This window comes from Bufo gargarizans, chromosome 7, assembly GCF_014858855.1.
Source record: "Bufo gargarizans isolate SCDJY-AF-19 chromosome 7, ASM1485885v1, whole genome shotgun sequence".
Lineage (NCBI taxonomy): Eukaryota > Metazoa > Chordata > Amphibia > Anura > Bufonidae > Bufo > Bufo gargarizans.
In genome coordinates, this window is record NC_058086.1 from 15,346,164 (window position 1) to 15,359,060 (window position 12,897).

A 12,897-nucleotide genomic window follows, 5' to 3' on the forward strand; every position below is an offset into this window, starting at 1 on the left:
GGCTTTGACTAGGCCATTCCAACACATTTACATGTTTCCCCTTAAACAACTCAAGTGTTGCTTTAGCAGTGTGTTTGGGGTGATTGTCCTGCTGGAAGGTAAACCTCCATCCTAGCCTCAAATCACTCACAGAGTGGTACAGGTTTTGCTCAAGAATATCCCTGTATTTAGCACCATCCATCTTTCCCTCAACGCTGACCAATTTCCCAGTCCCGGCTGCTGAAAATCACTACAATGATTCACTGTGGGGATGGTGTTCTTTGGGTGATGTGATGTGTTGGGTTTGCGCCAGACATCGCGTTTTCTTTGATGGCTGAAAAGTTCAATTTTTGTCTCATCAGACCAGACCATACATTTTGGGAGTCTCCCACATGCCTATTCACAAACTCACAACATGCCTTTTTGTTCTTTGCTGAAAGTAATGGCTTTCTTCTGGCCACTCTGCCATAAAGCCTAACTCTTTGGAGCGTACGGCTTATTGTCGTCCTATGTACAGATACTCGAGTCTTTGCTGTGGAACTCTGCAGCTCTTCCAGGGTTACCTTAGGTCTCTGTGCTGCCTCTCTAATTAATGCCCTCCTTGCCCGGTCCGTGAGTTTTGGTTCGCGACTGTCTCTTTGCAGGTTTGCTGTTGTGCCATGTTCTTTCGATTTGGTTATGATAGATTTGATGGTGCTCCTGGAGATCATCAAAGATTTGGATTTTTTTATAACCTAACCTGTACTTCTCAACAACATTGTCCCTTACTTGTTTGGAGAGTTCCTTGGTCTTCATGGCAGTGTTTGGTTAGTGATGACTCTTGCTTAGGTGTTGCAGCCTCTGGGGCCTCCAAAGAGCTGTCACTATCAGTGAAGCAAGCCATCATTAGGCTGAAAAAAACTAAAACAAAAGAAACATCAGAGAGATAGCAAAAACATTAGGCGGGGCCAAAACAACTGTTTGGAACATTCTTAAAAAGAAGGAACGCACCGGTGAGCTTAGCAACACCAAAAGACCCGGAAGACCACGGAAAAAAACTGTGGTGGATGACCGAAGAATTCTTTCCCTGGTGAAAATAACACTCTTCACAATAGTTGGCCAGATCAAGAACACTCTCCAGGAGGTAGGTGTATGGGTGTCAAAGTCAACAATCAAGAGAAGACTTCACCAGAGTGAATACAGAGGGTTCACAACAAGATGTAAACCATTGGTGAGCCTCAAAAACAGGAAGGCCAGATTACAGTTTGCCAAACTACATCTAAAAAAGCCTTCACAGTTCTGGAACAACATCCTATGGACAGATAAGACCAAGATCAACTTGTACCAGAGTGATGGGAAGAGAAGAGTATGAAGAAGGAACTGCTCATGATTCTAAGCATACCACCTCATCAGTGAAGCATGGTGGTGGTAGTGTCATGGCGTGGGCATGTATGGCTGCCAATGGAACTGGTTCTCTTGTATTTATTGATGATGTGACTGCTGACAAAAGCAGCAGGATGAATTCTGAAGTGTTTTGGGCAATATTATCTGCTCATATTCAGCCAAATGCTTCAGAACTCATTGGACGGCGCTTCACAATGCAGATGGACAATGACCCAAAGCATACTGCAGAAGCAACCAAAGAGTTTTTTAATGGAAAGAAGTGGAATGTTATGCAATGGCCAAGTCAATCACCTGACCTGAATCCGATTGAGCATGCATTTCACTTGCTGAAGACAAAACTGAAGTGAAAATGCACCAAGAACAAGCAGTAACTGGAGACAGTTGCAGTAGAGGCCTAGCAGAACATCACCAGGGATGAAACCCAGCGTCTGGTGATGTCTATGCATTCCAAACTTTAGGCTGTAATTGACTGCAAAGGATTTGCAACCAAGTATTAAAAAGTGAAAGTTTGATTTATGATTATTATTATGTCCCATTACTTTTGGTCCCTTAACAAGTAGGAGGCACATATGCAAACGGTTGTTATTCCTACACCGTTCACCTGATTTGGATGTAAATACCCTCAAATTAAAGCTGACAGTATGCAGTTAAAGCACATCTTGTTTGTTTCATTTCAAATCCATTGTGGTGGTGTATAGAGCCAAAAATTTTAGAATTGTGTTGATGTCCCAATATTTATGGACCTGACTATGTAATGACAGATCATGTGACACTTAGATTGCACACAGGCGGACATCATTTTACTAATTATGTGACTTCTGAAGGTAATTGGTTGCACCAGAGCTTTTTATGGGCTTCCTAACAAAGGGAGTGAATACATACGCACATGCCAATTTTCTGTTTTCTATTTCTAACAATAGTTTTATTTATATATTTTTCTTATTTCACTTCATTAACTTAGACTATTGTGTTCTGATCGATCACATGAAATTCAGAATAACAAAACATTGAACTTAAGGCTGTAATACATAGTAACATAGTAACATAGTACATAAGGCCGAAAAAAGACATTTGTCCATCCAGTTCGGCCTGTTATCCTGCAAGTTGATCCAGAGGAAGGCAAAAAAAAAAAAATCCCTGTGAGGTAGAAGCCAATTTTCCCCACTTTAGAGGAATAAAAAATTCCTTACCGACTCCAATCAGGCAATCAGAATAACTCCCTGGATCAACTATCCCTCTCTAGTAGCTATAGCCTGTAATATTATTAAGCTCCAGAAATACATCCAGGCCCCTCTTGAATTCCTTTATTGTACTCACCATTTGTGATGAGTGGCAGGGGTCATATTCGAATTTGTGATATTTCGCGAATATTTTGTAGAATATTCGTTGAATATTCGCAAATTCGAATATTCGTTATATTCTACGATTTTTTTTCCTCCAAAAATCTGCATTTTTTTTCCAATCTGAACTTCAGATGCGAAAAAAATTACAACCATTAGACAAAGAAGATTATAGCACTATATTAGCTAAATTGCTCTATATTTTTTTTTTCGAATATTCGCTATATTGCTTTATATTCTTGTTTTAGAATATTACGAATATTCAAAAAAACAAAGTTATAGCAATATAGCGAATATTAGAAAAAAAAATGAATATAGAGCAATTTAGCTAATATAGTGCTATAATCGTCTTTGTTTAATATTTGTAAGTTGAAAAATATGCAAAAAACATTCGTATTACAAAAATTCGCATTACGAAAATTCGCAAATAACACTATGCCTAAAGTCAAGTATATTGCAGACTTCTTATTGGCCCACAAGCTAGAAGCAGGGAGGGATCATGTGTACTGATTAAAAAAATAAAAATAATCGAATAAAAAAATATATTAAAAAATCGAATATTCGAAATTACGAATATATATCACTATATTCAAAATATTTGTGAATTTTCGAAGTACCTATATTCGCGATAAAAAAATTTATATTCGTGATCAACACTACTCACCATCACCACCTCCTCAGGCAGAGAGTTCCATAGTTTCACCGTAAAGAATCCTTTTCTATGTTTGTGTACAAACCTTCTTTCCTCCAGACGCAGAGGATGTCCCCTCGTCACAGTCACAGTTCTGGGGATAAATAGATGATGGGATAGATCTCTGTACTGGCCCCTGATATATTTATACATATTAATTAGAAGGTGCAGTTCCAAAGTATATCACAGTGCTTCTTCTGTCTGTTTCTCTCTAAAGTCTCTTACCAGAACCACAGGCATATTACAAGGTTCTTGATAAATTCTTGTGCGATTCCCTGACTGAGGGGTGCAGAAGCTTTAGCTATGGGTGGCCAATCTGTCTCAAAGTGTGGGGGATGCTTTAGCAATATTCCTTTCCACAGCAGTAAGGTCTTTATGCCATAAACGTGCACAATACCTTGCTGTCTGAGTTTAATGCCTTCTAATCTCTTTCTATCTGGAGTACCCTGGTAACAAATTTGCTTCCTTGGTTAAAGAAGTCTCAGAGATGAAGATTCTCTGAATTTGGGCCTTACTTTGAGGAGGTTGCACATGTACTGAAGGTGTTCTCTGTATCTCAGATAGACAGACTTCTCTAACCAAGTGTGCACCCAAGTCGATCATCCTGGAAACCTGACACAGTGAGCCAAGGTGTTAACCCTTAGTTGCCCATACAGTGCTATTACGTACAGAAACATAGCAAATTACATTTAACTCAATAACATAACATTACAGGGATTAACACACTGCAGTAGTCCATCTGGGGTACTATAGACAAGTAAGTGTCTTGAACAAGGGGTTGACATTTTGTCCCTCCTCCTCACTTAATTGGTTTGACTTGGATATTGATTTGTCAGCTTTTTTTCGCAGGATTAAACTTAAAACTTGGTTTCACAATAAGACACGGTCTGGGACGGCCCAATTGAGTGAGCTCTCTCTGGGCAGTCTTAGTCTGTCTCTCAAGAGCAATTTTTCCTCTGTGATTAATGAACCTGCCATTGATGCCTACATGACTGCAGTCAGGTCTGAATTATCGCATTATAAAACATTTAAAAATCCCAATCTGACACGGTTGGAGGTGGAGGCGATTGAGCAATTGAGGAATGACCCCTCCTTACAGTGAAACCTGCAGATAAGTGGGGTGCAGTGGTCGTCTTAGATACCTCCAAATATATTGCAGATGTTAGACGGCAACTAGATGATACGGATGTGTATTTAGCCCTGCAGGCCGATCCCAAATTCGATATTGCCAGGTTGATTAAAAATTGTTTAACCGACGCAGTTATGGCTGGCATCATTGACAATGACCTTTTGGAATTTTGCAGAGTGGACCATCCGGTCACACCTGTGATATATGTACTTTCAAAAGTGCATAAGTCTCTGATAGACCCTCTGGTTCGCCCTATTGTGTCAGGTTCTGAGTCTATTTTTAGCAACATTTCTATCTTTTTGGATAAAATCCTGCGGAATTTTGCTATTGGGGCACAATCAGGATACTACAGATTTTTTGGGCAAATTGGATAATATTGACCTCACTGATGTTCATTCTGTACATTTAGCGTAATTTGATGTGACGTCATTATATACCTCTATCAAACATGATCTTGGTATCCTGTTGATTAGACGTATGTTGGACATGTCATCCCTTACCTTTTATTATAAACAGAAGATAGAGGGGCGGTCCTTCACACTGCATGCCTGCATTAGGCTTCAGAGTGAGGAGGTGTGTCTCTCAGTAATCCAATCTGATTGGCTGGCAGGGAGCTGCTGGCTACAGCAAGTGTGTATGGGAAGTGAGGCAAAGCAGTTTTGGCCTCAGAGAACTGGCAGAGGAGCCATCTTGAGAAGGTCCTCATATTGTAAATGTTTAAACAGCCGTAACTAACGGAAAAACTCAAGGAAAACAGTGGTATGTGAAGAAAATAAAAGTTTGCTTTATGCATAATGCTGCTGCAGCAGTAACATATGCTAAAATAGATTTTTTGATAAAATCATGACAGTTACCGTTTAAATTTATTTTATTGGGATTTTATGTGATGGACCAACACAAAGTAACAAGTATGCATGAAGTGAAAAGAATAACGATACAGTACATGGTTTTAAAAAATTTTAATAAATAAAACTCTGGAAAATTTTGGGTGCATTTCTATTCAGCCCACTACTTTGTAGGACCAACCTTCGCTGCAATTACAGCTACAAGTCTTTTGAAGTGTTTATCAGCTTATCGCTACCAGCTTTGCACATCTAGAGGCTGAAATTCTGCTTGTTCTCCTTTGCAAAAAAGCACAAGCTCATTCAGATTAAACGGAGAGCATCTGTGAACAGCAAATTTCAACTCTTGAAACAGATTCTCAATTGGATTTAGGTCTGGACTGGGACATTCTAACACATGAATATGCTTTGAAGGTGAACCTCTGGCCCCAGTCTTTTACAGCCACTACCAAGTTTTCCTCCAATGCTGGAAGGTGAACCTCTGCCCCAGTCTTTTACAGCCACTACCAAGTTTTCCTCCAAGATCACCCTGTATTAGGCTCAATTCATCTTCCCATCTAATCTGAGCAGTTTATCTGTCCCTGCTGAAGAAAAGCATCCCCACAGCATGATGCTGCCACCACCATGTTTCACAGTGAGGATTTTGTGTTCAAGGTGATGTGCAGTGTTAGTTTTCAACCACACATAGCGTTTTGCATTTAGGCCAAAAGGTTCAATTCAGCTGACCAGTGAACCTTCTTCCATAGGTTTGCTGTGTCCCCTACATGGCTTGTGGCAAACTGCAAACTGGACTATGCCTTGCTTTAAAAAATGGCTTTCTTGTTGCCACTTTTTCATAAAGGCCAGATTTGTGACCATGCACCTCTTGTCTGCTTCTCTAATTAGTGCTCTCCTTGCCTGGGCTTTCAGCTTAGGCGGTGGGCTTTCAGTTTAGGTTTGCAGTTGCTCCATAGTACTTCTATTTTCGGATGATGGATTGAACAGCGCTCCGTTAAATGTTCAGAGCTTGGGATATTTGTTTTAGAACCTAACCCTGCTTTACACTTCTCCACAACTTTATCCCTGACCTGTCTGGTGTGTTCCTTGGTTTTCATGATGCTGTTTGATCACTAATGTTTACTAGCAAACCTCTTAGGCTTTCACAGAACAGCTGTAGTTATACTGAGATTAAATTACACACAGGTGGAGTCTTTTTACTAATTAGGTGACTTCTGAAGGCATTTGGTCCCTTTTGATTGCATAAACTGCATCATAACACCCTGGATTTTATTTAGGGGTATCCCAGGGTACAGGGAGCTGAAAACAAATCCACACCTCACTTTTCACATTTTTATTTATTAAAACTTTTGAAAATATCAGTTTCTTTTCATTTCACACATACTTGCTACTTTGTATTGATCTATTACATAAAATCCAAATAAAATACATTAAAGTTTGTGGGTGTAACATGAAAAAATTTGGAAAAGTTCAAGGGGTATGAATACCTTTTTGAGGCACTGTATAACTATGGGTTGTACACTGACACAAGATCAGTCTGTCCATATCTCCACAAACCACTGACACAGCCGCTCTTTGGCGCTCTCCTGTAGCTGTGCTGTCTCTAACTCTGGCTTCAGTCATTTCATCTCTCTCTCTAGATGCTGTTCTCCTTGACAACTCTCCTCTCAGGGGTCTCTCTACAAGCTTTTCACACTCTCCTCTCATAACTCTCCATAACAGTTCCTCTCAGCCCTCCTCCCTGCTAGTACCAAGCTCCGCCCTCCTTTCTAGCACTTTCCACAATGTGTGACACAGGCTGTATAAGCATTCTCAGTACATTCCATCACATATAGTAATATATTCATTCTACATAGTGTATGGTTTCGCTCTGGTAGATAGGGTAAGGGGGCCTAGTACAGAGGCAAAATACAAGTTCTTAACTCAAAACATCAGTGTTTATTCACACTTGAGGCAATTGCACAAAACAGAACATAACTTTGCAGTCTTGGTGTTAATTCACACACAATGGAAAGTTCATATAACACAAGTCACCTTTGCTGGCAGTTCTGTCTCCAGTAGTCCACAGCAGGCTTTAGGGGGCCTGTTTACCAACCTTTTTTGGCCTCAAATACAAAAAAATGAGACATCTCTGCTGAGCCCAGCTGCCTATTTAAGGACAGACAGGTGCTGCCAAAACCCAGACTGGCACTTAAACTCCGGTCCGGTATTTGACCTCACCTGGCTGGAAACCAGCCCAGCCACACATGCTGGGAGGAAAATACCTGCCGGTCCAGACACAACACCTCACTGTGTCATAATAGAGAGATGCATAACTGAAAACCATCCCCAGTAACACATAAAACATAGTAAACAGTGGAATACAGGTTGTAGAAATAATACGATAGACTGCAGTATATACTATAGACATGTTCACCTCTCTTACATGCATGCTGTTATACTTTCTCAGCACCTGGGGTGCCAAAGGTTGCTGAACCCTGTTCTATAGTATGGATGCCCTTGGGTGGAAACCACATACATTAATGTTCAGTGCAATTCAAGTGAATGGGAATTACAAAACACTTTTATGCTTTTCCATGGAGCTTGGGTTTCTTACAATATGGCTAAATTAAACAGCTTAAAGGGATATTCTAGTATTATGCAAATAGAGTTTTAGCCTGTCTCTGTTTGATATTGCAGTACCCCAGACCAGGAGGTATCTGCAATTATTGTGTTTTATTATGTACTAAGTTATGTATTGTATTGTTATGTTCTTGCTATGTATTGGTCCTTTATTCCAGCCATTGGTTGGCAATGGTTGGCATGAACAGGGCTAACCACTCTGTTCCTCCCATCTTAGTAGGAGTGGGCTGGTCCTACTTACTACCAGGAGGAGGAGTTCCAGTCCAGAGAGTGAAAGGTGAGGAAGCACATGCCTGAGCTCTTACTCCTAGGAACCTTATCCAATTTTTATGTGAGACCAACATTCCAGAAAGATCTTCAGTATTTAGAACACAGCTTCCAGAAAGCATCAGTGTGCCAAGACAACAGAGAGATCAGTGAAATTAGAGCTTCACAGACACTGCTGCAAGGTGAGGGACAATGCAGGCACCTATCACCGAAAACAATCACTAAGCCAGAATAACATTAAGCCAGTATCACACCGATATCCACAAGTGCCTGTAAGTGCCACATCATCTCGGCAGTTCAGTGTAATTACAAGTACTCACACCATTCATATGGAGCACCGCCTCCTCTTCAAACAACTGATTGGTTAGGGGGCCAGGTGTCAGACCCCCGCAGATCAAAGGACATTATCCTGAGGATAAGGGTGCATTCACGTGGCCGTAAGTGTCCAAAAAAGTTTGTGCTAAAAGTCCAAAAAAGAAGAAGTTAAAAAACCAGGACATGAAGTAGAATACATGGATAGACTTCAAAACATTATATCCAGAAAACCATCCACTTGTTGAAATGAAATATTAAATGGAATATTCACATATAGGCTGTTAATACATATAATATGGTAGTGTTCCTTTAAACATTTTTTGTGGGATTGTCCAAACCCAGTCTCATTTTGAAGTTCCTTGGGTCCAAGTTGGCAAATTGTTCCGAGGGCCTATCCTCTATGTAACAGCAACTGCTGTGCACCGCTGTTCCCCTGCTTACTGCTGCGGTTCCGGGAGCTCTGTTTAGGGGTGATCTGCGCCCAGTGCTTCCCATTCACCGCTGCAGTACTGGGCTCTGTTTGTGTAGGTACTGTTATTCTGGGATCAGCTCAACAGTTTCCTCTCAGCCCTGGCCACAGCATGCTTGCTGCTTGTTTCCTGTGACCTCGCTGACCAATCCTAGCCCTCCTGCACATATATGAGTGGCTCAGTCCCCTTCCCAGATGCCTCAGTGTCAAGGTCCTTGTGTCCTGCTAAGGTTCCTGATATCCGCTTGTGTTCCTGTGTTCCTGACTCGTACTTGTGTTCCTGGATTCTGCTACCTGTTTGATCCCTGCCTGCTTGTCTTGACTCTCCTGTTGCCAACCCAGATTGCCTGGCCTGTACCTGTGCCAACTGCCCTGACCTTTTGCCTGTCTGACTTCACCTCTGCCTCATCCTTCGATCCTTTACTGTTGCTCCTTATAATGACTCTTGTACCAGCTGCCTTGTGTGCCTATCCTCTTCAAGAGGTAGCAACCTGGTGTTCCCCTCAGGAAAGTCTATCCCCACCATCAGGGGTACTTTGAAGATCGAGGGGTTCACTTGGACAACGCCATTAGAGGAGGTAGGACACGTGGAACAGTGGGTTCACACCCGCTGGTTTGTGACACTCTATTCATACAGAACCTGTGAATGTCAGATTTTAATTTAATCATAATCTTTGTTGTTTTATTGCACTCAAGAAATATCAAAAATATCTAATAGGTCATTTGTGAATGCAAGTCAGCTCCAAATTGGGCTGGCTTCTTCTGGACTTTTGGGGCAGATTATTGTGCCAGGTCCTAACAATTTAGTGAACCAAATAAAACCCATCCAAACATAACAATCCTCTAATAACAACTAAATAATAATCTTTTGGGTGTCGGTATACTTTGCGGCCTAGCGGCTTGCCGCTAATTGCCAGACTGCACCTGGACTTGTCAAAATAGCAGTTAGTAGTAATCCACGTGCACATGCCATAGACAGGCAGCACCATGTAAGGACATCTTAAGAGCTTGCAGACTTGGATATCCATACAGTAGTTCAATACAGATTCATGTTTGGTCATACCAGTTAATCTACAGATTCCCAGTGTATTGATGCTTTAACTTTATTGTGTTGCATCCCACACAAGTGGATGTAATAAGTATTATAGGTGATAGGCTCAAGGAGTTGTATCTAATTCTGCAATAATCTCCAGATACGAGTATTTTAGAAATAAGCAAGCAAAGAGGCTGCCTAAGCAAAGTTTTATTATTGTCTACTGTTTACTCATTAGATTCGCGCCCGATCCTCCACTGTCTCCGAACATCTTATGTGAAACTAGCAAAGAAAAATAAATGTAAATGTAGGGTTTATATCCAATTTGATGAAATGAAACATATCCTAAGCTGTGCGGAGAAGAAATAGATGACAGCACCCAGGGTGGCGTAGCATAAAACCTGGTGTACATGTGTAGGATACAAATAATGTATGTATCTTTGTATTTCTTCTCAGACCATATCTAAAACAAATACTATGAAATACTATGTATAGAGTAGACGTATATGATGACTAAAAGTATTAGGATTACTATACTATAACTATACAGTATGGTCTCCACTGTTACGACAGTCAGACTCTATCAACATAGTGATATCATTAAGGTATGAAGAAAAAAGCAATGCAACAGCACTCTGCAAACCAAATAAAGTTCAATAATGCCATAGTTATAGAAAATAATCTGGTGCTAATGCTACGCTTATTTTGTAAATTTGAGATTCTTGGCACCAAAAATGGTAAAAAGCAGAGTGGACCCAGCATGCATGTGGAACCTGCACTCCCTGAATTTTATGGTGGCCATTATGGCACATAACAGGTAGGATTTAGTGTTAGGTTCCCGTTTTATAGAGATCGCTTTGACGTTTGGCAGACGAGCCCAAATAATTGTTACGACCAGAGGATGTGGATCTTCTGTGTCAGCTGATAGAGGACTGGGAATTAGCCCAATATTGCTGACTGCTGACTCTCAGAGTCAGGACCCTGGTGTCTGCACCTGTTACCCAGAATGCAGCTACCTGCAGTAGTGTGAACAGAGTCCAACAAAGGCAGAGTAAAGGCAGAGATGGTCTTTACTGGCAGACAGTATTCAAAAGTCACTTGACAGATACAGGCAAAACAAAGTTCCAAGCAATACAGCGTGCAGATATAAGCGGTCTCGTTGTCAGGCAGTGCAGGGTCAGGATCCGGGCAGACTTACAGGAGTCGGTGGGCAGATGTGTAGTCAGACAATGCAGAGGTCTATAATCCAGGTAATCCAATTAACAGACGGCAGGCAGATGTGCAACACGCCAGACCTGCAGGGTATAGCGAAGTGAGGTCACGGTTATGGGCAATCGAGGGTTGCTCACTGTATTGGAGAACCCTGGGCAGGCGCGTGGCAGTGAAGGAGAGGTAGACACGGTTCCTCTGGGGCACACTCTGTATGTAGGGACCAGGCCTGATGGTGGATGAGGTGCCCTGGATGTTACAGGTATTTTGAGTGCCTGGGGCAAGGTCCCTTTAAGGTTCGTGACGCTAGTGCCTGTGACGGTGGCACACCGGTTTATAGTTGGAATAAGTGAGGTACACAGGTGGTATAGTGAACCAAACGTTGCTTTACTTAGAACAGTCCAACTTTATACATCAAGTACAGAAGGGGTTAATGCAGTCCTTTACAGTTCCAACAGTACAGAAGGTTTATATCACAGCAGGTTGCAATCTTGCAAGATACGTGGAGGGTATATAATTAATGCTTGGCAGTGCTATGCTGCTCTATCCCCACAGCTATTCTAGCTGGCTGGATCCCAAGGCCCGGATGCCTATTCGCTGGCTTAAATCCTTGGTAAGAATTCCTTCCTCCAGTATTGGCGCTTGCTTAAGGTTACAAATACCTTTGCTTCCTAGCTGTATCTCTCTCTGCTTCCGCTGACAGGTGACTGCAGGTTGCTCCCAGGAGGTGCTGTCCTACCACTGGGGTGTCTCAACTGAGCTATCCTTAGCCTCAGGAGCTTCAGGCTGATGAGGTAACTCCTCTAGTCCCCTGGAATACACTAACTCTCCCCTGTCTGGGCCTTCCTATATATATCTAGGGCTCTCTAGCTCCCTCTAACGTCTGGGAGGCTAAACTACACCCTGACAGGCCTGACATCCAGATAACACAGGGAAAATACACCAATGCAATACAACACATTAACCTGTGTAGTGCCCGCCTTTACCTAGTGGGACACTACAGATGCGTAGTCAAATGAAGCAGAGGTCAGAATTCAGGAAATCCAATACACAGACTCAGTGGGACGCTTCAGCGGGAGTCAAGAGGTATAACAACTACGCTTGGGCACTTCATGATGAGTGAAGCTGCCTTAAATACACATAGTCCCGCCTCCGGGTGGGGACAGTAATCAGGAAACCAGCTGCCTACTCCTATAAGAAAGGGAGAGGTGCGCACGCGCGTGCTATAGCACATCAGATGACACCTGGCAGTGAGGACAGATGCGGCGGTATTCTGGCGGGCGCCTGCATCTCCTACAAGGTAAGCCAGTACTGGGACCCATGGTGCTGCGATGCACAGACAGCGATCTGCCACCCTGCGGTGGGGACACAGACCCCATACTGACAATAATTATGTACAAAATGTATTTGCCAAGAATCTCAAATTTACAAAATAAGCGTAGCATTAGCACCAGAATATTTTCTATAACTATGGAAGTATTGTACTTTATTTGGCTTGCGGTGTGCTGTTGCATTGAGTATTTTTCTTCGTGTTTCTAACCATGGCAGCGTGCACCTGCTCATTGGGATCTGCTGACTGACCCACCTTTTCTGCAGTTTTACCATTAAGGTATGGCCACAT